The following is a 24,654-nucleotide window of genomic DNA, read 5'->3' on the forward strand; positions in this document are numbered from 1 at the left end:
TGGTCCTCTATTTTTATATCTTTCCTTTCTTCTTTTCTACTGCTTTGTTCTACTTTCTGAGTTCTACTTTGTTTTCTAACCCTACTGGAGTTTTTATTTTTACTATCATAGTTTTGAGAGTTATTTCTTGCTCTTTAAATAAGTCTTTTTAAAAAATTTACAATGGAAAATTTTAAACACACAGAAGTAGAGAGAACTGTATAATAAGCCCTCAGGTACTCACTATACAACTTCAACCATTATGAACATTTTACTCATTTTAACTCATCCATTCTCCAACGCTATCTACCTTTTTTTCTAAATTACTTCAGAGCAAACCTCAGACATCATCATAATCTTTCAGTTGTAACTCCTTGGTATGTGCCTCTAATATATAAAGACAACTTTTCTTTAAAAATATCATGATACTGGGATCCCTGGGTGGCGCAGCAGTTTGGCGCCTGTCTTTGGCCCAGGGCGCGATCCTGGAGACCCAGGATCAAATCCCACGTCGGGCTCCTGGTGCATGGAGCCTGCTTCTCCCTCTGCCTATGTCTCTGCCTCTCTCTCTCTCTCTCTCTCTCTCTCTCTCTCTCTGTGACTATCATAAATAAATTTTTAAAAATTAAAAAAATAAATTAAAAAAAAATATCATGATACCAAAAAAAGTATCCTGATACATTATCACAACCAACAGAATTAACAATATGAATGTTCCTTTTGATTCACATCTTATTCCTGTTTCATGTAATTTCTTTCCTTATCTAAGAAAATTATTTATAATTTGTCTCTGACTCTCCACATTATACTATTTCTCTGTATTCCTTTCTGTTTTGGGGTGTTTTGTTTTGTTTTGTTGCTTTGTATTGTCATATTTTTTGGAGGCATTCCTCCATGCTTGATGATGCCTGCCTATCAGTTTTAAGTTCAAGTGCAGCCATACAAATGGAATTAGAAGCCATAAGTGCTGAAACTCAGTTTGTCAATTGGTGGGCCTTGCCATAGGGTAGTATGATGGAAACCTGGCCTTTTCTTTGGATATTCCCACATGTCAACCTATAGATCCTTCTTCAGGCTGGTCAACTTCCTTGAAGAGGAATCCTTAATTCTCTTCTCTGGTTACATTAGTTATATAACTGTTCTAAATAACAGAGATCACAGGCAGGCCTAGGCTACATCCAGCCTGAGGACCTAAGTGTGATTTATTTGGACCAAAAAAAGTTTTAAAATTCAATTATTTACAATAAAGAGCTTTTTAAAAAAAAAGATTGTATTTATTTATTCACGAGAGACACAGAGAGAGAGAGAGAGGCAGAGACACAGGCAGAGGGAGAAGCAGACTCCATGCAGGGAGCCTGACGTGGGACTAAACCGCTGGGCCACCAGGGCTGCCCCAATAAAGAGCTTTCAAATAAAAATCCACATTTTGAGCTTTTTAAAAAAAGAAATTTAGAGCCTCTGCAAATACTGGACCCACATTCACTGAAGCTAAGTTAAAGCTGTCCCTCAAGGTAGTGCGGACATATTCTGGTTTCACTACAGGCACCACCAGTCCCTGCTGTCTCTCCTAAATTGAGACAGAGTTGCCATTTATAATAATCATCTTCCCCCATCTGGCCCCTGAGGTAGGCAAAGTTGAAGAGTCCTGCTGTAAAGAGATATGAATGCATAAAGGGAAAAGATATTTATAAAATACAGTTGGATTTATTTTATTTTGGGGTATCCTGGAAAAAGGATGGATAATCCAAAGGAAGAGTAAGATAAGGCAAAATACATCCAGCACTAGGCAACCACAAGTGGAACCCTGTATATTTCATATCTCAAAAATAAACAGCACTCCAACACCTGAGTACCCTCACTAGAGATGAAATCAGCTCTTCTCAAAGCGTCATATGCCAAAGACCTATATTTTAAGAGGGGGTGGGCACGAGGGAGGCAGAAACAGAGATTTATCCTTTGCATTCCTATAGGGAAACGAAATTCTCAAAAATGCTTTTCCTCTACAAAAGGGCAGGCAAATTATAATGCTTTACAGGCAGGAAGACAGATCAAGTTCTGAATTCAGACTTATAAAGGCCCTAAAGGCTCTTTTCTTAAATAATACACTTGACATCATATAAAATAAATATGTATATACAAATATATAGATATATACACATATATATGTATGTATATGTACACACATTCACATATATGACAGAGCCAAGCTTAGCAAAAACATCAGGTAAATTCCTAGAAGTTTCTAAAGACAGTTTAGACACGTTCAAGTGACTTTTTAAGACTCAAATGATCAGCCATTAAAAACATCCAGTGACATTTCTTTTTACTGGTTGGACACAATTTCACCAGTTTCAGACTGAAAGTCATCCTCATGACTCTTGGCTATATACCTATTAGCTAAAAATAACAGTGCTACAAAACTTGCTTTTGGACTAACAATCCTGTCATTTATCCTTTAAATGTTTATCTCCTTTGGTCACAATTTTATTGTAGTTAAACAGCAACTAGTGTGTGACCAGAAGCATTGAAAGGCTCTGCATACACAAAGAACATACTGTTGTGTTTCCCAGCTGAATGGACTTTTCCGTGTGTGTGAACAAAAGACAAGGTCCTGCTATTCTCCAAATTAAAAGGCAAGAAACAGCAAGGAAAAACACTGCACAGAAAACCTCTCAGTTCACTTTACAAATGCTAATGAAACAGTGAACCAAAGAGGCTGCTTTTCTCTTTCCCAAGTTTTCAAAGTCATGAAAAATAATTACACGTCTCGGCGTCGCTTTTAAAAGGGCTGTGTTGATAATAATTTGCAACCCGCTGAATCTAACACAGTCCATTCTATCTAATATGGATAATATGAGAGAAAGGACAGCCACATGCAAACACTGTGGCTTAAAACCAATGAGTCAGGCAAAATAGAAACAGTGCTATCTTACAAGGGATCTGAAAGCACTCAATAGACCTGACATTTGAAACCTGAAAATTTCAAAAGCTCCCCAGGTCCTTACAAAAGCAGATGAAGCTGAATCCCCAAGGCCCTCTGCTAAGCTGAGGGCCTAAGAGAAAAGAAGCTGTTGCTGCCACCAGCACTGGCAAGTGGTGAGGGCTCCCTGACCTAAAACTCGGGAAGGGCCACTGAGACCAGTCCCAGTTATCACTTCCCTAAATGAGTTATCTCCTGGTCCATCCCTCTGGTTAATTTAGCTCTCATCTATCTTTCATGTATCTCTCTTTAGTTCTTAAATAAATGAATGTATTTTCTTTTTTGGAGGTTTGCTTTAATTTGTAGGCCTGAAAGAAGGAAGAGTGAGGAAAGTATTTCGATTTTGACATTGTTACTTCAAAGGAGAGCAGGAGTCCAAGGGCTTGGGATTTATCTTCCTCTATTGCAATGTGTACAAACCATGTCTTACCTGGGATTAGGTTTGGCTTGCAAGTGACAGAAAATCCAAAATGACAGTGGCTCCGCCAGACTGGTGTGCTGATCCTCCAGCTGCCCGGAGACACTCAAGCCCCTGCCCACTGACCCACTCGGCTACCCCTGAGGACTGGCCCTCACTCTCAAGATCCCAAAGCTGCCCCAAACATTCTAGGCAGCAGGATAAAAGGAAGGGCCTGAGAAGAAAAGGGCAAAGGGCATACACCACTTTTCTCTTAAGAAAAGGTCCCAAAAACTACCTCTGTGATACACTCTTGTGAGTCACATGGCCACACCGAAGCTGCAGGGGAAATGCAGCCTGTATTCTGGGTAACTAATTGCACTGGAAAACCTGTGACAGGAATATGCAACAGGGACTTGGGAGTTTATTCAAAGTCTCTGCCACATGGAGATTTCCAAGTTTTATAAAACTAGAAATAGTTGATGATTTCAGTCAAAAAAAAAAAAAATCCTCTTCAGAACAGGAAACTTGCAAATGCTGCAAACAGAAGAGTCCGTGAAATCTACAGACTTGACAATGGAGCCCTTGAACTACTCCCTATATCCCTCAAGTATACCTCAATGATCTGAATCAGACAGCTGAATATTCTCATGTTCTTCCTCCCTTGGGATTGAAAGTCCTGCCCCTGTGACACCCACAGACCTGGAGGGACCCTCCTCTGGGTCGTGTCAACTGTCCAAGTTCCTCAGCCCTGCAGCCCCGTCACCTCCCATCATTAAGAAAGAGGAGCCTCTCACATCTAAGGGGCAAATCTCACAGAAATGACATTTGGCTGATGCCCAAAGGTGACAGGGATGAGAGCAGGATAAATAAAGAATAATGTAGAAGCCAGTTGGGGCAGTCTTTCATTATAGCTCTTTCAAGAGCTATTAATCTTGGTCATAGTCAGTCGGCTAAAAATAATTACTTCTTCTAACACATGTTGTACATGCCAACTAGCCATGGTAACAGGTCAGCCCTTTTACCTAGGAAAGACGTGGCCTCTGGTTTGCCCACAGCCATCGGAATGGGTTTGCACAGTTGTTCTAGCACAAGCTCGTCAGTCTAACCGAACAAAACTATCAGGGGAAGGATCACTATCAGCAATATTGTCACACTATCAGTAAGTTGTAGAACTAACTGGAAGACCATTTAAAGACCATCAGAAACATTTTACAAGATGTAATTTCCTTTCATTATAATGAAGGGAAATAAAATTTTAAATACTTAAGCATTATTTTTTTCAAACTAACTAGTTCACTGTTGAGGAATTTTAATGGAGTGCTGTGTGTCCTGCCTCACCAGTAATTTCTCGACACCCCCTGAAGTTCAAGGTATCTTTGAGCCTGCAAGTCAGTTTGGTTTATGGAAAATGCTCCAGGCCTGAAATTCTAACTTGCAGGTTCAGCGCTAAATTAAACAGCTGAGTAATCTTGAAGAAGCCAACAAACTCTCTGGGCCTCGCATGGCTCAGCTGTACTACGGTTAAGTTTGACTCAAAAAAGCCATACAGTTCCTCACAGGTTAGACAGTACAAATGGGGACACCTGGGTGGCTTAGTTGATTAAGCGTCTGCCTTTGGCTCAGGTCATGAACCCAGGATTCTGGGATAGAGCCAGACATGGGGCTCCCTGTTCAGCAGGGAGTCTGCTTCTCCCTCTTCCTCTGCCCCTTCCCTACCCCCACCGAACCCATGCACCCTTGCTCTGTTGTTCTCTCAAATAAATCTTTTAAAAATAAAAGAAACAGTACAAATAGATGAGCTTACATAAGCCCATATTAAGTGTTATCACTTCTTCATCACCATCATCATCATCATCTATCTCAAGTTATAAAATTCCCCTGTAGACCTACCTGAGAGAGGGATTATGAGAGGATTCACAGCAGGATTTCCTTAAGTCATGGACATTTCCAAACCCACTTCACTAACAATGCACAGAAGATATAAAAATTAAACAAAGACAAAATTGCACAAAGCAAGATGCCCGGTCACACAGACGGTGAAAGGACAGCAGGAGCAGCTGCTGGCTGGGGGTCAGTCAGTAGCAAGCAGTACCTCCACAGGAAGAAAGTAGAGAGTTTTAAATGACAACCCACCAGTCGGATCTCCTGCAGCTGGCAAGACAGCGCAAGTCCTATAGCTTCCTGAGATAGCAGAAAGCTGCAGATGCAGGGAGAAGTGGAGTCACTTCTCCAGTCCCACCTTTCCCTCCTAAGAAAATGGGGAGACTTGACCCAGTGAGCTCTTTTTCAAGAGATATCTAAATTACTGCAGTGGGCACTCTGTCAGATACTGTGAACAGGAACTGCTCATCTCTCAAGGTGGCAGTCTTACCCAGGAACTGTGGGCGTAGGCTGGAGGATTTACACTAATTAGGAAGGACTCAAACCAAAGTGGCACCAAATAATGAGAAGCAGGAGTTACAGCCAAATTACAAGACCTCCTAGGACCATGAAAAATCCCACCAGAATTTTGCAAATTACATAAAGTTAATGTTATAAAGCATGCACACAGATGCAAAACTTGGAAGAATTTTTTCAATTATGCCAACAACAAAAACTGTAAGTTACTAGAGGGGCCGCTATAAATCTCATAACATTTTCATACAACCATAAATCATATAACATTTTCATACTTCACATCCTTATAGGGCTTGATGAATAAATGTCCAGATTGAAAACCTATCCCCAGATTTTCTTTTCTTTTTAAGCCCTCAATGAAGGATTCTGTAAGAAAAAAGAAAGCAGCAGCACATCTGACTGTGAATTTTACTTGCAAAGTCTTTATACCTTGGGGGAAATGGGTTTACTTTTATTATAACTATAAACTTCATTTATCATTTCACAGGAGACATTAAAATAATTGTGGGCAATGTGATACTGTCCCTTGCAAGCCACACTCCTGCCCTGCAGATAGACTGCTGCCACACAGCTGGGTTAGAAGATGGTGTTAAAATTACTGTGGAACCACATAATTGCTCCATCATTAGTGGTTGGGGAGAGGAGGGGACAGAAAAGGGATGAGTCTTCAAACAAATTATTCCACGTGGATTAAAAGGGAGTATGCACAAACATATGCAAGATTGGTTGCTGAGCTATAGTATAGGAATCAACTTTAAAAAAAAAATTTAAGGGGATCCCTGGGTGGCGCAGCGGTTTGGCGCCTGCCTTTGGCCCAGGGCGCGATCCTGGAGACCTGGGATCGAACCCACGTCGGGCTCCCGGTGCATGGAGCCTGCTTCTCCCTCTGCCTGTGTCTCTGCCTCTCTCTCTCACTGTGTGCCTATCATAAATAAATAACAAAAAATAAATAAATAAAAATAAAAATAGATAAAAATAAATAAAAAAATAAAAATAAAAAAATTTTAAGATTTATTTATTTCACGGGGAGGGGCAGGAGAGACTCTTCAGGCAAACTCCCTGCTGGGCAAGGAGCCCAATGCAGGCACAATCTCAGTCTCAGGACCCTGAGATCATGACCTGAGCCAAAACCAAAAGTCGGATGCTCAACCGACTGAGCCACCCAGGTGCCCCAAAACAATTTTTAATAATACTCAAATACTAACTTCTTGAGTTAAAATTCCCAAAAACAAAATTGACTTATATTCAAATCCCCTTGACCCAGTTAGTCTGCTTATGTGCATATATGGAGACACCATACTCTGTTTACCCTTGCATCGGTTGATGGACATTTGCATGGTTTTCACTTTTTGACTATTATGAATAATGCTGCTACGAAAAGAAAAGTGTATTAAAAGAAAGCCTAACCCTGCAAAAAGCTGTCGCTGTCCTATTCTTTGACCTACCCAAACTTTCCCTCCTTAAAAAGGTAACTACTACTGAATAATTCCAGAGATACTCTACCTTTATGCAAGTATTTCATATACATAGTAAAAAGTATTCTGCATCTTGCTTTAAGTATCTTGAAGACTGTTTCATATTGGTACCTACAGAACGGTCTTTTCTACTAGAGCAGCTCACCAGCTACACCCTCCTTAATTTGTTAACATGTTCCCTTCAACGGATGTTTAAATTGTTTCTTACATTTTTGCCACTACAAATAATGCCACAATGAATATTCTTGTGCATGTCTTTGTGCACATTTGCCAATATAGAAAGTGGAATAAATTCATGGCTGGGTCAAAGGGGATTGGAATATAAATCCATTTTGTTTCTGGAAAACTTTAATTCAACAAGGGTTTAATAGAAGAAATTCAAATCCTCACTGCTACTTGAATAAGTGTGTATATAATCACCAGCATAACCAAAACATGAGCAATCAACTGCATAATTATTTTTAATATCTTTATTGAGATATAATTCACATAACAAAAAATACATCCATTTAGGGTATACACTTTAATGGTTTTTAGTATATTCACGGGGTTTTGCAATATTCGCCACAATCCATGTTTAGAACTTCACCATTACTCTAAAAGAGAACCCCCGCCCCATCGGCAGTTACTCCCAACTCCCCACCTCACCCCACTCCCAGCCCCAGGCAAGCACTAATCTGCTTTCTGTCCCTAGATTTGCCTGTTATAGACCCTTTACATAAATGGAATCATACAATATGCAGGCTTTGGTGTCTGGCTTTCACTTAGCATAATGTTTTCAAGATTTATCAATGCTGTGGCACATATCAGTACTTTGTGCCTTTTTATTACAGAATAATATTTCATAATAGGGTTACATGACATTTTGTTTATCCATTCACCAGTTGATGGACATTTGGGGTTGTTTCTCTTTTGAGTTATAATGAATAATGCTGCTACAAGCATTTGTGTAAAAGTTTTTGTGTGGACATGCCTTCAATTCCTGTGGGTATGGGTCAATGAGTGAGCAAATGAATGAATGAGTGAGTTAATCTATAGAAACCTGCATGAAGGTAGAATGAAAGAAAAAGAATGTTGTGAGGTGGCCAGGGTGGGGGGTGAGGGGGTGGGGGTGGATCGACAATGAATAGATTTAGGAGACAACTCTAACAATACTGTGACACCAGAGTATTTAAAGGTATTATACTTTTAAAATCTTTCAAGATATGACATTTATTTGAAAATGAGGATAAAATGAAATAAATGTCCATACACGTTAGATTTAAAAAAAAAAAATTGTCACCAGTTAAGGGAATAGAGGAGGAAAAGTTCTATTTCTTCAAACCTATGGCTTTCTACGATTGCTTGCCAGTTTTCACCCTCCACAATGTTTTATCTCCCATGTTGTGTGTGAAATTTAATCAAATAACTTATTCTGAGCTTGCGCGATGTTGCCATGCACTATGCTAGGCAGAAAGACACACAGATTAATAAAACCATTGACTTCTGGTTCTTGAGGAGTTTGTATTTTAGTGAACATGATATTTCTGATAACAGTGTGTGGAGATTTTAAACCAGGGGTCAGCAAACGTTTCCTGTAAAAGACCATATAGTAATACGTTAGGCTTTGTAGGCCACATGTGGCTCCTACTGAATATCCTCCTTCTTCTTGTCTTTACGAGCCACCAAAAATGTAAAAACCTTTCTTAGCTCAAGGGCCAGCCTCTGGTATAAATTATAAGCAAAGAAAAAAATTACAGGTTTATAATCAAATTAAACACGCTAGACACAATTTAAAATTCATTAATTCTGAATTACAATAGCCGCAGCTCTGGTTTTTCTTACTAATTATTCTCTTATTTCCATGAATCTGTTTATACCGAAGTTAATTCTCCCATAGATTCCTTGGTTATTGATGAAATAAACTTTTTCTGTCTCTAAGTTATGTCTACACTTCAATTCTCAATTGAAACTACATTCCATCAAGCTGGCTAAAATCTGTAGAATATCAGGCCCTAGATAACATATATACACAGGTACACACATCTCTCCCTGCACTAATCCCTCTGTATAAAGCAGTCTAGGCTACATTGTGAATAAACTCCCAAATCTCAGGGGCTTGATGCAACAAAGGTTTGTATTGTTAAAGTTCCATGTCCAATATGGGCCAGTAGTGGAGGGGCTGGGCTCTACTCCACACAGTCATTCATGGACCCAGCCTAATGTAGACCCCATGATCTAAAACACATAGCTCCCAAGGTCACTGTGGCAGAGAAAATGAATAGCCTGCAAATGTCACCTCAGCTTAAATGTCTCAACCAGAAAATGACACCTGCCACTTCCTCTTACATTTCATTGGTCGGAAGGAATGGCCTGATCCCACCTCACTATAAAAAAGCTGGTTGTTTTTATTATCTTCCAGTATACTCAGAAAGAAGAGGAAAAACCAGGAGTTGAACAGAAAAAGCTAAAGCAAACATAGGATGCCAGGGACAATCTCACTATGGTTAGCTAGATGTGCCTCACTGATCTCAGTTATACATTATGCAGTCTGATTGTGAAGGTACGGTACATACACCACTCAGGCATAAATAAATCCACATTCACCATCCTTAGACTCTCCAGGCTAGTAAAACCAGGTCATACCACATTCCTGATTCCAACACAGCAGAAATGAACAAGACTTACTCAGCTATCTCTGGGATCATCCTATCTAGGGCTTATCCTGTAAGCAGTTCCAAGATTAATCAATTTTTAGATTTATCCAAAGAAACAAAACCCTCCTGTGACACCATCAATAGCAAATGTGCATTGAAATGCATACCTGAGAACATAATGAGAAAATGATAACTGATCATTTTGACAAAAGACCCTGAGCATCTTCCTCTGGGACCACATGCCTCTCCTACAATGCCCTACATTCTCTTTTAGGGCCTATCTCAGAAACTCTATCTTTACCTTGGTTCATACATGATGCCATGCTCAGTAGTTTACACTTCATAGAGTGCTCAATAAACACTTCTTTATTTGAATGAAACTGATGGAAGTGACTCAATGAAATTATAGTGGAGCTGAATCCTGTTATACTATTGCCTCTTTCATAGCAACATTTGAGAGCTAAAAGGCTGGGACAGAAAGAGTGGCGCGTTTCCCAGAAGAATCAGAGAGGGGATGTGGAGTGGATAGCCAAGTTGGACTTTGGCTCACAATGCCCCAAGGACACTGACAAATAGCCCAATAATAACCCATCTGAGTCTCAGAAGTCACTCCTTAGAGCTGCTCTATAAAAGCCAAAGGGAATTATTCATTAGCAAGTGTGAATAACATTGGATACCACCAGCAGATTGTGTTTGGCTTTACTGAATTATTCATTAGCATTTGTGAGAAATGTACAATCCAAAGGGTGTTAAACCAATCCAGATTGTTCAGCAATGTTTGTTTTCCTTTAAAAAGATTAAAAAGAAAAAATCACCTCCAAGCTACAGTTCTTAAATTTAAGACCAGTTATAAATCTGGCTATACAAGTAGGTAAAGAGTAGAAAGTCAAGTAAGAAAGGGAGATCGGTGATCTTATTTAATATGCATCATTATAATGACAGGCAGTAGACTGAACCAATGTTTGTTTACCTGTCCACATCTTGCCTTTTTAGATGTTGTATGGTCAAAGACAGTAGGAGCTCTACAATGAGATTCATATGTGGAGGGGGAAGAAACTCCTTTGAGTCCTGTCACAGAGCAGATGCAAATTTAATTACTGCACGTTAAGCTTTCCATCTTGTCTAGATGTCCTTGGAAAGCAACTGTAAACAAGAAGCACTCGGCAATCAGGTGTCAGGGGCTCATTTGATCTGCTACGAAATATGTCACAAATCCCTGGCAGAAAGTAAGTCGAGAAGGGGAACAAAGAGAGAGAAGTGACAGTGGTGGAGGCAAATCTTGGGGGTGTGCCTGTTAGCGCTAGGGACCGCTCCCACTCCTGGCTCCGACTTCCCAGAGAAAATGCTACCTGCCTGACAACATTCTCTCATCTCACATTTGTTATACATTTTCCTGTGGTCTGCAGAAATCACCACCACAACTGGGGAGTCAACCAGGGAGATACTAAGCACAATTAAATTATTCGAGACTAAAGAAAACCTAGCTTGAGCTGATGTTTTTTTAAGACAATTGGAGAAATCCAGAAATTAATGCAGATTCAAAATTCAGGTAAAAGAGAGCATATCAGCCAGCTGTCTCAGAAAACCCTAGGCCGAGCTTCATTTCCATCTTTTTAGTGTGCCCCTAATTGAATAAGAAGAATGTTCAATTCTATGAAGCACCCGGTCTGAACCTGAGCTGTCAAATGCCCTGCTGTTTCTATGATAATGGGTGCTGGATTTGTAGGCAAGTGAAAGGAAGTGATCCCTGAGTGTACACAATTTGTAATTCTGCAAAGAGCCTGTAGCCTTCCTGAAGGGAGCCCACATCCAGAGTACACTGTTCACTTCTACAAGCCAACTTGCAGAAAACAGAGTTGTGCGCTCACAACCAAACCATAGTTCCAAAAGGCTAAATTATTTCTTGAGAACTTTAAAATTTTATTGACTTAAATAGAACTCTCCCCACTACTATAATGAATGAACAATTTCCAAATGGAGGGAACAAAATCTGAAAGCAAACAAGCTCTTTTAAATCTGAAGCCAAGTTAACTATCTCGAAGCCTCAATTTCTTCTTCTCTGAAATCAGGGAGAATGGCAACATTGTAGGACTCCTGCTAGAAATACAGAAGATAACACATGTAGGTAACAGCCAGTATTACTATAGTAAAGAACAGGAAAATTTATATTAATAATACAATCACTATTTGCCTAGTAACACAAGTTTTCCCATGAGAATAAATTATTAAGACTGTCCCTAAACACTCAGCAAACATCTTATGATCATTTTACTACCTACCTAACATGTTTAAATGAGCACAGAAGTTCTTTCTGCCCACTTTAGAATACTTTTATAAATGAGTAGGAGGTATCAAAGACTCATCTAAGCTTCCAGAGAATGATCTATGACTCAATATCAGCCCAAGAGCAAGGAGGAACAGAAGTAGAAAGCAAAAGATGAAAACAACAATTGGAATCAGTCCCAGCTCCAGGTTCATTCACTCTTTAATCTTGTGTTGTCAAATCTTCCTTACATCCCTTTTAGGTTCCTTCTAAAAGTATGATCTAGGAGAAAGAACAGAACCAAAAGGAGACACCTAGTGGCCAAGTGAGTTTCAATTCAGACGACAGTGAAATAGCAAATAATGTTAACTTTATAATCTTAGACCTTAAACTATCTTTAAACCCCCTTTTAAGCATGTGAAATATATAGATATTAAAAGCAAGAAAGATGGGGTGGCCCTGGTGGCTCAGCGGTTTAGCGCTGCCTTCATCCAAGGGCGTGATCCTGGAGACCCGGGATCGAGTCCCATGTCGGGCTCCCTGCATGGAGCCTGCTTCTCCCTCTGCCTGTGTCTCTGCCTCTGTGTGTGTGTGTGTGTGTGTGTGTGTGTGTCTCTCATGAATAAATAAATAAAATATTAAAAAAATAAAAATAAAAAATAAAAGCAAGAAAGAGAAATATAAGACAGAAATCTAAGTATCAGAAAGAGAAACATGTAAGTATAAAGGAAATACAATACTTTTATGTATAAAATGAAGCTGGATTTTAACTTCTACTTCAGCCTAAGATTCACTACCTATATAGATAGGGAGGGGCTAGTAATGGAAAGAAGGCAGGCTTTCTGGACTTATCCATACCTGGATTCAAATTCCAGCTGTGCTACTCACTCACTGATAGAGCAATATTTTCAAACCTCTTACACATCATGAAGCACGTAAAAAATTGTATTTTTGAGGTACCATGGAGTAACCAGACGAGGCTGCTGGGGCTGGAGCTGACAGGAACCAGAGAATCCAGCTGTCCCAGTCCTCATAAACTCAATCCAGGAGCTAAGAACTAAACTACAGATTGTTACAATCTATAACACATTCAAGGCACACCAGTGGGATGTGCTCCATCAACAATCCACTCAACATTATGGGGCCTTGGTTTCCTCATCTGTAAAATGGGGTAAATAATCCTACTTCACAGGTTTATTATGAGGATTAAATCAGGCAGCATATTAATGAAATACCTGGCACAAACCAGGTATTCAATAAATGCTTATTTCTTTTCTGTGCTACTTCTTTCACTATCAATGCAAGAGAACTTGTTATACCAATAAGTTAACTTCCAAACTTATAAGTAATATTAAGCATAGCTACTGTTTGAGCGCATATCATAAACCAGACAAGCATGGGGTTGTTACCACCCTTACAATCACCTTAGACGGTAGGTATAGTAGGTACCCTCTCTTGTCCACCCAGTGTCTATTCTCACAATTATTTCTGTCAACAAAATCCTGATTTTGACCTGGGCCACAATGGGCCCACCCAAAAAGCCTGCTCTCCCAGACTTCCTTGCAGCTGGGGTAGCCATTGGCATAACTCTAGTTAATGAAATACAAGTACAATTGCAAGCCAACTAATGATTTCCTTTTAAAAAAGAGAAAAAAGCCTTTCTACCCTCCTTTTCCTGAAAAGACCTCAGACCAATCCCTAAGGGTTAATCCACCATCTTTTTTTTAAGATTTTATTTATCTAGGGCCTGGGTGGCTCAGTGGCTGAGCGTCTGCCTTCAGCTCAGGTCATGATCCCGGAATCCTGGGATCGAGTCCCACATCGAGCTCCCCGCAGGGAGCCTGCTGCTTCTCCTTCTGCCTATGTCTCTGCCTCTTTCTGTGTGTCTCTCATGAATAAACAAATAAATTAAATCTTAAAAAAATATATATCTTGGTGCCTGGGTGGGAACGGGGAGAGATAATGACAGATGGTAGGAATAAGGCAAGGCAGGTAGGCACATTCATTTTGAGATAATGAAGCTGAACAGGACAGTTTTTCATGAACATTCAAAAGGAAGACCCAGCCTTCATATCCAATCTCTCCAACCAGGACATAGTAGATACTCAATAAATGTCTGATGCATGAATTCCTCAATACTCATTGTCAAGCTTTTAACTGGTTTGGTGCACAACGAGAATGCACCAGAATGGCACTTTCTTGGAGAGAAAAAATTTGATTTTCTCTCACTCAGAAACAATATGGGGGAAGCTAACTGCTACATTGGAAACTGCCCTATGGAGAGGCTCATGTGGCAGGGAACTGATGTCTCCTCCCACCAACAGCCTCCAGCCAACAGACACAAGAGTGAGCTTGAAGACAGAGCCCCTCCTACCCTACTCAAGTCTTAAAATAACTGCAGCCCCATCCAACATCTTGAATGCAGCCTTCTGAGAGACCCTGATGGAGCCAGAGACACCCTGCTAATCTATATCTGGACTGATGACCCACAGAAGATGTAAGATAAGAAACAGTTGTTAATTTCAAGTCATGAAATTCTGCAGTAATTTGTCACACAGCAATGACAGTCTATTTGCCATCTTTCAAGGAAATGATAAGCTAAGAATGGCAGAAAAGGATGCTAAAACAAGACCCTGCCCCTCATGACCTTCTTGGGCAGCTTCATCACTACCTATCTCATGAGTCAGGTGAGAAAAAAATAAATAAATAAACCTTTAATTCATTAAACAATAAAAAGCAATTCTAAGTGATATAATTATCACTATTATTACCACTATTCCCAGGTAACATCTAATGGGTTTAACACAAACATAAAAAGAAAAGTAGTGGTTCTCAAATTTCAATTCAGTGGTAAAAAAAAAAACCAAAAAAAAAGAACTTAATAGAATTTACTGGTAACCATAGTATTCCATAAAAAGGGTGGATTACAAAAGCACACAGGATGACTCCACTATTTAAAAGATACACACACAACATCTTCACATAAATACACAGGGAAAAATCTGAAAGGTTATAGACCAAGAATCAGCAATTTTTTTTCTGTTAAGGGCCAGACAGTAAGTACCTCAGGTTCTGGAGGCCATCAGTTTGGCCCAGGTACTGCCCTCTACTGTCTCAGCATGAAAGCAGGCAGGTACAACATGGAGAGATGAGTGAGGACGGCTGCATTCCAGTAAGGCTTCCGTTATGGAAACTCATTTTTACATTTCATATTATTTTTATATGTCACAAAATGTTATTCTCCTGTATATTAGAATATACAGGGCGATTTTGTTCATGTTGACATGGGCAGTGGAAGAAGGAAAAAGAGTCTTGGGAGACATGGGGACTCTAAAACACACTGAAAAAGTAAGACCTGGTAACCAAAAGATTGGCAATAAAAACTGTCAGCTGAGCCACAGATAACATTTTCAGTGGTCCTCATGATCCTCCAAAGTGGACAGAAACCATGCATGTCTCTATCTGAAAACAAGCAATATGAGATGGAGAATTGAAACAGAATGAGAAAAAACCTAAGGTGAACTGTGTAGGTTTCCTCACAAAAAAAGTAAAACTACACCACAAAGAGCAGAAACACACACACAAAAACTGAAAATACTATATAAAGCACTTCTTCCACCTGTGTGTATATGAGAAATTTCATATTTTCAGAATACAGTCTGTTCACTTCACAGAAACCTAACACAGAATTTATTATAAATTCCTTATTTGCAATTTTGGTCAAAGTATATGTAAAATTCTTCAGGATTACAAAACAGATGTAACTGATGACATCCAGTCAGTATGTCCAGCTCTTAAAAAAATACACTCTACACCTACCCAGGTAACTACACATGTAACATTCGGTTTTGTAGGCACAATGTCATAAAGCCATTCTAGCTGTCACCATTCCTGTAGAAAAACAATAAGACAGGAAAAACACAAGTTCTGGTGTTTCTTGTTAACATTTACTGTGTGATCCTAGGGTTAGAGATGACACTGCTAAATATTCATGTCAGAATACAAGGCAGGCAGATCTTTCTAATTTTGAAAAGACTGTATCTAAAGTATGGAAGAAAGGCAATCGAATTATCTTAATTACTTCAAAACAAGTGACTTTTGGTTTGCCTTCTGGTCCTTAAATTCTTGTTCCTTCTGTATATCTACAATGGCTCTCTAGTGAGCAAATTTGTTTTCTCATCTTTTTTTATAAATAACAAAAAAAAGAATTTTTAAACATATGCAAATATTTTAAAAGATTAAATATTTTTGTATTTAACTGTTAGAAATACTTATGAACAAGATATGTCATCTCATATAATGGTCAACTTTATGTTATGTGAATTATACCTCAATTTAAAAAAAAAAAAATGCAGGCCAAAAAATAAACCCACAATCACACTGATTTGTTAAAAGAGGTGGGGATGGGAAATACAATCCCTGACATAGCTCTAAATATCTGATTGAAAAACATTTTAATTATTTTTGGGCAATCTGTTGTTTTGAACTATCTATGCCCCTCTTCTCCCCCTCTATTCACATATATACTAGGCATCTCATCCATCTGTCTGTCAACTTGGAGTTTTCGTTCGTAAGAGTCAGAATATTTTTCTTTGGCTAGCGCACGGAACTGTGAGAATTAAATGAAAGCAGTAAAAAGATGGACAAGAACAAGTGTTTACGAGGATGTAAAGAAACTGGATCCCTTTTTACATTACTAGTGGGACGTAATACAGCACAGCTGCCACAGACAATAGTCAAGCAGTTCTTCAAAAAATTAAACATACAGAAGTGCCTGGGTGGCTCAGTCAGTTGAATGCTGAACTCTCAGTTTCAGCTCAGATAATGTCAGGGTCATGTGATCAAGCGCCAGATCTGGCTCTGCACTCAGCAGAGAGTCTGCCTGGGATTCTCTCTCTCTCTCCCTGCCTCCACTAACGTATCATGCATACTCTCTTTTAAATAAATAAATAAAGTTAAACATACGATTACCGCATGACTCAGCCAATTCCTCTTCTATGCATATGGCCAAGAGAAATGAAAACATATCTCCATAAAATCTTTGTTCACAAATGTTTATGGCAACATCATTCAGAATGGCTAAAAAGTGGAAACCACCCACATGTCCATCAAATGATGAATGGATAAACAAACCGTGGTATATCCACACAACGGAATATTATTCAGCCATAAAAAGAAAGTATTTACACATTCTACAACATCCATGAACCCTGAAAACATATAAATCATACTAAGTAAAAGAAGTCAGTCATAAGAGGCTACTTATTAATGGTTCCCTTTATATAAAATGTCTCTAACAGGCAAATCTATAAACAGAAAATAGATTCACAGTTGCTTAGGGCTGGGAGTGCTGACTGAAAGGAGTGAATGGAGAATGACAGCTGATGAGTATAAGGGGGATTTTTTAAAGATGAAAATGTTCTAAAACTAGACTTCAGTGGTGATGGCCCCACAACCCTGTGAATAAGCTTTAAAAAAATGCATTGTATACTTTAAATGGGTAAACTATGTATGTAAATTACATTTCAATAAAGCTGTTTTAAAAAAATAGTCATCTCTAAGTGGGGAAGTTGAGGAGGAATAAAGGGGAGAGTTATTTCCCATTATAATCCCTCTGTATAATGTGATTTCTAGCACGTTATAAATGTGAAAAACTTGTTGGAAAAAGTACATGCAAAACTGTACAGACATCACTGAATACACATTCTTTCCTCATAACGTCAATCTGGCAGAACCAATATATGTTTCCCTAGAGGGCACCACACAGGCAAAATAAACGAAGGCTCATATTGCTGCTGGTAACAACAAGCACCCAAAATACACATGTATGTGTGAGTGAGTGGGTGTTTGTATATATGTGTGTGCACACCCGCATATGAATCTCCCGCACACAGAAATCAGCAACCTGTGTCCATCATGCAAAATTAAAAATAACATATCATAACAGGCCTCCCATTAGCACAAACTGTACTGCACTCTGCAGAAACAGATGCAGAAAGGATTCCTGCTCCCCAGGGACTCGCCACCAAAGAGGCAAACCAAGTAGGCCAATGCAAAGGCAAAGCATAAAGTGAACTGATGAGGGGGCACAATGGAAGGAAGGATTTGCAGAGATCGAAACTTTAAAACTAAATCTCAAGAAGGAACTGGACTTGCCCCCAGATGAACTGGGGGGACAGAGGAGGACAGTAGGTTAGAGGGATGAAGTGAAGTTGAAGGGGTGTTCCTGAGAAAATAAATGGCAAACAGAGGGACCTGGAAGGGGGAGGAAAGGCAGGGCAGAGCTGGGAGAGGAAGGGGAGGTTAGAGAATGGCCTGGGAATAAAAGGACACCTATGTACCTGTAGCACTTGGAATTGAGCCTACAGGCAATAGGAATACATTGAACTAATACCTACAATGAATTAAACCAGTCCAATAATGAGAAAAATCATCTTGTTAGCTAAGTAGAAGATGGATCAGCAAAAAGAGCAGAGGCTGGGAGAGAAGGAAAGAAGAGTGGAGAGAAAACCAGTTAGGAAGCGGTTGCAATTTTGCTGGAAGGAGGTATTTTGAGATAATCTGTGGAGGCGATAGAAATGAGGAGGGGTCACATGTTAGAGCTGCTCACAGACTGAGACTGGTGCCTGCCTGAAGACAGATGGGAGACAGAACACATGATCCCAAGATTTCCAGAGAGAAATCCATATTGACTTGGGTATGAGGAAAAAATTTTTCACCAATGATGCAGTGTTTCAAAGATACTAAGCTAGGAGTCTGACTGGGTTTGTCCCACTATAGCGGAGTACAGAGGAGTCCAATCGGCTTTCTCCTGGACAACGAACTCAGGAGCCAGACGGCCCATGTTAAAACCCAACTACCAGCTGCAGACTTCTGAGGGCCTGATTTAACCGTTCTGTCCCCAGTTTCTTCACCTATAAAACAGAGCTAATAATAAGATCTATTTCACGGGAGTAACATGACATCAAGTGAGATAAAGTGCACGTGCCATGTCAGCGCTTGCTATTTCTTCTACGGTGTCTGCGCAGCGATGTATTACTTCCCTCCATTTTATAAAATAAGACACTGAGGCTCAGGAAAGACCTGTTTCTTATGCTGCCAGTTAGAGGCAGACACTTCTGTCTGGCTGGCTTTGAAGACGATGCTGTTTACACTGTGCTGTGCCGCTTCCTGAGCTGCTCATTCAATCACACTCTAAGAAGCACATGGAATTCCCAAGCCACCAGCTTCCACAAGAAGAGCAGACTTGGTTTTGCCTTGATTTCCCAAGAGTACCTACACAAAAAGAGGGTGATCAGGGCATGAGCTGAGTCCTGCCTCAGGACGTGGGGAAGGATGTGACCTCGCCCTGGAGGCCTTCCCTGACACCCAAGTCGGTGTCAGCTGCCGTCCACACACTGCACGGCAAGCTGTGGATTCCCCCATTCTAAGCACTCCTTCCACTATTTTGCAAGAGTCTCTTTCCTAATCTCTCTGTCCAACTTGTCTATAAGCCCTATGAGTTCAGGGATGGTCCATCTTATTCAGCTTTGAGCAACAACCTGGAACACTGGAAGTGTTAATTAAATGTGTTGCATGAATGATTCTGAGTTCTAATCCTGGTTTTATATGTACTTATGTCAAAAGGTTGTATTATATGGTTAACAAAGGCCACATTCCTTGGCCATTCTGGAATAAAAGATAAAAGTCCCCTTTCCAGCCATACATTAATTGAATGTGGCAGAAACCACTGGCTGTCTACTCACCAGTTCTTCCTTCTGTCCCTATGAACAGGACAGCAATGAGGAGCACAATTTCAAGGAATGAATCATGAACCCTCAAAGCCAGGCACGACTTCTTGGCACAGACTGTGAGGACAGAATACCATGGCCTGGGTAGCATAACACAACTTATTTGTCAGTTGTGGAAGCTGGAAATCCTAGAGCAAGGTGTTGACAAGGTTAAGTTTCATTTTGAGGCAGCCCCATCTCATAGCATGCTCACAAGACCTGTGTCCATGGGGGTGGGGGGGGAGGGAGGTGAGGGGAAGAGAGACGGAGGGAGGGAGGGAGGGAGGGAGGGAGGGAGGGAGGGAGGGAGAAAGAAAGACTGCACGAGCATTGCAATGTCTCTTAAGGGCACTAATCCCATCGTGAGGGGCCCATCCTCATGACCCCACTTAACCCTAATTACCTCCCCTCAAACCCCACCTCCAAATACCATCAAAGTGGAGGTTAGACCTCAACACACAAATGTGAGGGGACACAAACACTGAGCCTATAACACAGAGAAATCTTATTCCCTTTTGCCAGACACTAGATGCCCAGGCTTCCATGCAACCAGGAATGGCCAGATAATCCAGACCTGGCCCACAAGACATAATGAAGAGTCTACTAGGAGGCCTGCAAGGAAGAATCTAATAGAAAAACTCCCTCTTCTCTTCCCTTTTGGTTCTGGTACCAATTCCAATGGCAGAAGGGAATCCTGCATAGCATCAAATGACCAAACATATATTTCTCATATAAATCCCAATACTGCATCTTCCTACCCACTTCTTCCTGCTTTGAACATAGCTGCATGAGGACATGATATCTGGCACTATCACCACCATCTTGTGGTCACTAGCCAAAGGCCAAAAACTCCACATGGGTAAGAATGGCAGGGCAGCAAACTAACACATGCCAGTGTCCTTGATTATAATTATTAAGCCACTGCTCCAGAAGAACTTCCTTCTTCTGGGCAGCTTATAGTGCAAAAAAGGTCATATTTAACCCACTACTGTATGGGAATTGTTATAGGTGGTAGGGTTTTTCAAACTCATACTGAACAAATGCATGAAATACTTCAATGGACATCCACTCTAATGTGCTACTGGCTGCCCAATCTGAGTTGTAGACATTTGAGATTTGCAATCAAATGAACATAATACTGTTCAATTCTGGGAGAAGAGAACTGTCATTTTAGAAATATTAAAGAATCCCTACATCACCAAAGAATGTCTATTCCTCTCAAATTGTGTACCAAGGGTTCATAACATTGCAGAACAGAATGGATAATGCTAGGAATACAGATTACTTCCTTTAAAAAATAAAAGATCAAATCTCTTATTCATAAGAAACCTAAATAATAGACCAGAAATCCAGAAACTGAAGTTGTGGCATTATCTGTCCTTTTTTACCATTTGCAAATTATGTTAACAAATGCAAAACTTCACATCTTAAGGAGAAAGAGAGGTCAGGCAAGGAACTTCACTATTAGATTTGACCTGGTGAGGGATGCCTGGGTGGCTCAGTGTTTGAGAGGATGCCTTCGGCTCAGGTTATGATCCTGGGGTCCGGGATCAAGCCCCGCATCAAGTTCCCTGTGAGGAGCCTGCTTCTCCCTCTGCCTGTGTCTCTGCCTCTCTCTCTCTCTCTCTCTCTTTCTCTCTCTCTCTGTCTCTCATGAATAAATCAATAAAATCTTAAAAAAAAAAAAAAAGATTTCACCTGGTGATACAAGAAGAAATGCTTTTTAAATGTTTTTTTTTTTTTTTCCATTCTGTACACTTTTTGAAAAATGGTTTGTCATGAGTTGATTCAAAGGATGGAGTTAGGGCAGCCCCGGTGGCTTAGCGGTTTAGTGCTGCCTGCAGTCCAGGGCATGATCCTGGAGACCTGGGATCGAGTCCCACATCGGGCTCCCTGCATGGAGCCTGCTTCTCCCTCTGCCTAGGTCTCTGTCTCTCTTTCTCTCTGTGTCTCTCACGAATAAATAAATATTTGTTTAAAAAAAAAAAAGGATGGAGTTAAATTTCAAAAAAAATAACTTCAATCTGTAGAATCTATGTGCTTATACGACATGGCTAAAGCATTGCTTCTGTTGTTTTATTGTTACTGTTACGAGTCTTCTACCTTCTTGCTCATAAGTCTTCCATAGACATAAAACTCTTTTATTCTGGCTAAAGGAAGGCTACATTTTACAATTTAAAATTATAGAGGAAATTCTTATGTAATGTTCTTTATAACAACTCAAAGAGTGTTGCTGTAACAGACATGAGACAAACTCAAATCTTTTCCTGAAAGCACCTACAGGTGTCATATGTAACTTTTTTCCATGTAATCTCTATATAATTTATATTTCAAGATGACAGGTTAAAGCACTCAATTATTGTCTTAAAAAAGGCTCAAATTACACCAAACATCTCAAAATAGCTATGACTTTCCAAAAGTTCTCAGATTCTGTCCTCAAAGGCATGTAAGTAAATACATTTAACTGAGATGAAAATCTTGCTTCGCTGGGGAGTGGGTAATTATCCCTCTTAATTTTCCATGCTGGCGTCTCCTCTAGACTATAAACTCTACAGGTAGCTCTCTATTTAGTTCACCTCTAGAGAAGTCCGCCAAACCATGTTAGAGATCTTGGCTCTAAATAAATGTAGGTTAGAATAAAACACAGACTGAAAAAGGAGCTCCCTCTAGGGTTTCAGGTCTTAAGGTTCTGCCAACAGACTGTTCCAGGGTTGCGATTTAAGTCCCCTCATGTCTTCAAATCTCTCTTAAAAAGCCAGACTCCTTTTTCTCCTTACTCATTCCTTCCTCTGTATCCAGCACATTTCATCAGGAGCCAAAAGTGTCAAACATTTTCACTGGTAAACAGAAATCTGTTGGTCGTGTGTGTGTGTATGTGTGTGTGTGTGTGTGTGTGTGTTTTAACCTGCTGTTATTATGAGAGGGGACAATGTAATCTGCCTCGGGCACCTCTCTCTCCATCCATGCCAGGCTGGTCATTTTCTTTTTATCAGAAAGGAGAGCAGGTCATCGAATTTTAGAGCATGTTGACACCAATACTAATAAAAGCAAGATAAGAAGTGGCTGCCCTTAAGGTGCCTGAACCTCCACCTAGCCTAAAACAGATACTTCACAGTTCCTACTTCACAGTTCCTACAGTGCAGTTGGAACTGGAAAGTGATTTGACACCACACTACCTTAACCACACAGACCCCAAGCACCTAACAGGAGAATTAAAAAATGCAGCAGGGATAGTAGAGCCACCTAACTCAGGAGGTCACTCCTCACTCCCCCGGGCTAGCGAGAAGGTTCCTTTAAGAGGGTAACAATGAGGGGTGCCTGGGTGGTTCAGCCAGTCAAGTGGTGGACTCCTGGTTTCCGCTCAGGTCATGATCTAGGAGTTGTGGGATTGAGCCCCGAGTCCTGCCCTGTGCTCAACAGGGAGTCTGCTTATGGATTCTCTCTCCCTCTCCCTCTGTCCCCCCTCTGCTCTTGTTCTCTCCTCTCTAACTAAATTAATATTTTAAAAAGAGGCAACAAGGAATGAGAGCACTGACTTTTCAAGAAAACAGCAGAGGCATGAACATGGTTCATTCTGAATCACAAGTCTGACAATAGTACTAGTGAACTAAGAGATCTGCTCATCAGTAGCTTTCAAATTTTTCAAGTTCTAAACCATTCATTTTAAAGAAATCTTACCCAAGGTATAGACATATAAAATACATTTAAAAAGGCCAAGTTCTTCTCACCCCCTGCCTTGCCACAGCAGAGTACAAGGAGTGCCCAGGTCACAAGGGTGCATGCAAATCAGTGCACCAGAGCCTCCATACCACTCTGCCATTTCTAGGGCAACACTTGAGATTTTATTCTTCTTTCTCTCATTTTCTCTTCTTTCTTCTGCTCTTGATAATCATTAGTTCCTCAAGAGCATCTCTTACATTTAAAATCCCCAGTGCAGGAGGGTGCCTTGATGGCTCAGTTGGCTGAGCAACTGATTTTGGCTCAGGTCATGATCTCAGTGTCAGGAGACTGAGCCCAAAGTCAGGCTGTAAGCCCAGCAGGGAGTCTGCTTCTCTCCCCTTCCCTCTGCTCCTCCCCCTGCTTGTGTGCTGTGTGCATGCTCTCTCTCACTCACTCTCTCTCTCTCAAATAAATATCTAAAATAAAATAAAAAATAAATAAAATCTCCATCCAGTGGGGATCTAGCCCCACGTTGGGCCCTGTGCTGGGCAAGATAAGAAGTGGTGTGGAATTTACTTAAAATCCTCTATCTGCTCCTCCCCACTTCTAAAAAAATAATAATAAAATCCACAGTGAGATCCCAAATTCACTTGCAGGTAATCTAAGAAACACACTATAAAATCAGATACATTTTACAAACTATCTTGACACGGATTTATACACCTTTCCAAAAAGTAATCTGGCAATACATCAAAGGGACTTAAAAAATAATCTTAATTTTGACCTTATTGTTCTCTTCCAGGAATTTATTCATAAAAAATAAATTTAAAACACACATCAGGATGGCTAAACAAACCACTAAACACAGCTTGATTTATACTAATAAACAAAATCAGCTAAATGGTCAACAACATATGATGGGGTCTACTGTGCTTTGGCACTACAATGCTCCTAATATAACAAAAAAATGTAAAAAACTATGATAACTCTATACAATATTACCTAGAAAATATAAATGGATTGATAGGCAAACTAAAATTTACCTACTGAACTGGAATACTAAATCCAGGACTATCTTCCTCCACAGAAGATAAA

At 40.1% G+C, this 24,654-nt stretch overlaps 1 protein-coding gene across 10 annotated transcripts in view; it reads right to left on the bottom strand.

Moving 5' to 3' along the window:
• Nucleotides 1–24,654, bottom strand: part of FTO (FTO alpha-ketoglutarate dependent dioxygenase) — a 428,434-nt gene that overhangs the window by 375,728 nt on the left and 28,052 nt on the right. The window lies entirely within an intron of this gene.

This window comes from Canis lupus, chromosome 5 (genome assembly GCF_048164855.1).
Source record: "Canis lupus baileyi chromosome 5, mCanLup2.hap1, whole genome shotgun sequence".
Lineage (NCBI taxonomy): Eukaryota > Metazoa > Chordata > Mammalia > Carnivora > Canidae > Canis > Canis lupus.